The following is a 2452-nucleotide window of genomic DNA, read 5'->3' as shown; positions in this document are numbered from 1 at the left end:
TCACCAGTAAGCTGATGACAGGCAGATCTTCCACTGTCTGCTCTTTCAGGTTCTGGAAACTGACCTGTGAACTCAGGTCTTTGGGCAGCAGAAGTATCTCGAACTTACACAGCTTCCCGGACCAAACACCTAAGCCAAGCTCCACAGAGGCCTGCAGCCCCTCCATCACACTGATCCACCCACAGAACTCGGCCCGGTTACCTAGGATCCAACAGCCACAACAAGCCTCGTGGAACACACCAACATTCCACCTGGAATCCAACCGGTAACTGCCATCCCCAATGGCTGCTGCATCTTGTCAGTGTTGGGGGAGGGGTTGCATCCGAAGAGAGGTTCCTAAAGTAAATGTGGTTCTGCCCACTAGCGTCCCATGGGCCTTTCTTCTTCCCTCTTTCCTTTTGTTCAGATCTGTATGCACAGTACCAATGGAGAGAAGTGTGTCCCTTTTCAGTTGAAGGTTTCACATGTCTTTAAACTTTCTAAGAGTTCACAGTACACAGAGACCCAGTAAAGGAGACTTATGTTCCTATAATATCCGTACAACCGGAATACATATGCATCGCATGATTTCTGCTGAAAAACCCACACTCTCAGGACATGGATCTATTGGTTTCATGGGGGCTGAATTTCCAAGAAATGAAACCAACCCCAATGTGCACTTTACTGTCTGTCTCTTTTGCTCTTAGTACACTTTGGCTGAGCTACTTGCCTTTGTTATAGGCTTCTTACAATTCTTCTCTACGTAGCGTAGAATATGGCATTCCTTCATCCTGTTGGAAGACATACAAGACTACATCACGGACTAGGAATCCAATGGAATCCAAATCGGCATTTGGGTGAGGTCACGATATGCTCTTATGAATCTATATTTACGAATATGAATGCACGCCTCTGATTTCCGAATACAAGTGTGCTGAGTACATGCAAGCCGCAATACTGGGTCGATGCGTGCTGAATGATCCTTGACATCACCTTGAGTATTTTCTTTTGAATAATCATGTTTCCCATGGTATATGTCAGCCAACCGTACCATTTTGGTGCATGTTTGTTGGTTTGATTCTTTGTTGGTCTGCTTCTCGCTTGTTTTGCAAACTCGTCAGGACATGCATCTCTCCTTTCGCTTCAAACAGAGAGTCAAATAAGCTGATTCACTTAAGAGAGTGCTTCCAATCACCTATGATTTCCAGCTTCCCTCTCCAATATTTAAGGTTTTGATGTCCTCCTTGCCTTCTTCTTGTTTCTTCTTTGCCACTCATGCTCTTCTTGCATTTCCAATAATGGTTTTCTTCTTTCCATTTCATCTTGCTGCTTTTCTATTCCGGGGAGTATTCTCAACCTTCCTTTTAGAAGAAGTTTTGAACTGCTGAATTCTTTTATGATTTGCCGGTCTGTGGATTGCTCTAGCTCTGCCGTTATTAGAAATGGTGGTCATGTGGCATAGGCTACCCTAGGTGGCAGCATTTGGCCATTCAGGATATGGTCTGTGTCCTGGCACTCCTCCCTGTCCTGCAATATTGCTGCCGATTTATAAGCTGAAACCCCTCTGGAGGTTCCCTTGTGACTATGTTGTTTCCTCCAGGTGCATTTTAAATCACTGTGATATTCGTGAACTTTGTTGATTGGAATCATACAGCTGCTTGTAGGTCTATTTGGATTCCAACTCCTTTGGATGCTGTGTAATTCCTGAATTCGCATAGATGATTTTTTCTTGGCTTTCAACAAGTTTCAGTCTGATATTTCTACAGATAAATTTTCAGACATATTTTATTTCTTTATCTCTTGCTTTTCCATCTGGGACTCTTATGAATTCTAGTCTTTCATGCCCTGTCTTAACCCAGGATACAACAGCAATATTTTCATTGTTTTGCACTTGCTTTCCTATGTCCGAATCTGACCGAGGGATTTCTGTTCCCCTGTCTTCACAGTCATTCACGCGTCCCTCTGCATTATCTAGTCTGCTAAGGACTGAATTTTAGCCCTGATATTATCACATCCACTGAGTTTTCTGATATCTTTTGGCTCGTCTTTAGACTTTCTCTTCCCCTTTTCTGGTATTCTGCCTTTTGTGATTCTGAGGCCCTTTTGTTCTTCAGTGTTTTCCTGACCTCCATTTTCAACACTTGGACTGCATAGCATTTTGCAGTCTAGTTGTTCGTAAGCTTATCTTTTGGGCCTTCAATATCTTTGGAACTGAAAATGGTACTTCCTATTTCTTTTACTGTACTTCTTCATCTCTACTGGTCAGGTAATATCAGGTATCTAATGTAGATTTTTAGGGCTATGTTAAGTGAAAATTTTAGACTCTTGTCTCTATGCAATTCCAAGGGATTTCTGTGAGGACAATTTCTCCTAGACATTGATGCCATATTCTGTTCCTTTGTGTGTTGTCTGGTATATCTCCAATTGCTGGTGTTGCATTTGTTGTGATGAACAACACATACTATTTCGATTA

This window comes from Vicugna pacos, unplaced genomic scaffold (genome assembly GCF_048564905.1).
Source record: "Vicugna pacos unplaced genomic scaffold, VicPac4 scaffold_20, whole genome shotgun sequence".
Taxonomy (NCBI): domain Eukaryota; kingdom Metazoa; phylum Chordata; class Mammalia; order Artiodactyla; family Camelidae; genus Vicugna; species Vicugna pacos.
The sequence above is the reverse complement of the archived record's forward strand: the minus strand, read 5'-3'. Positions refer to the sequence as shown.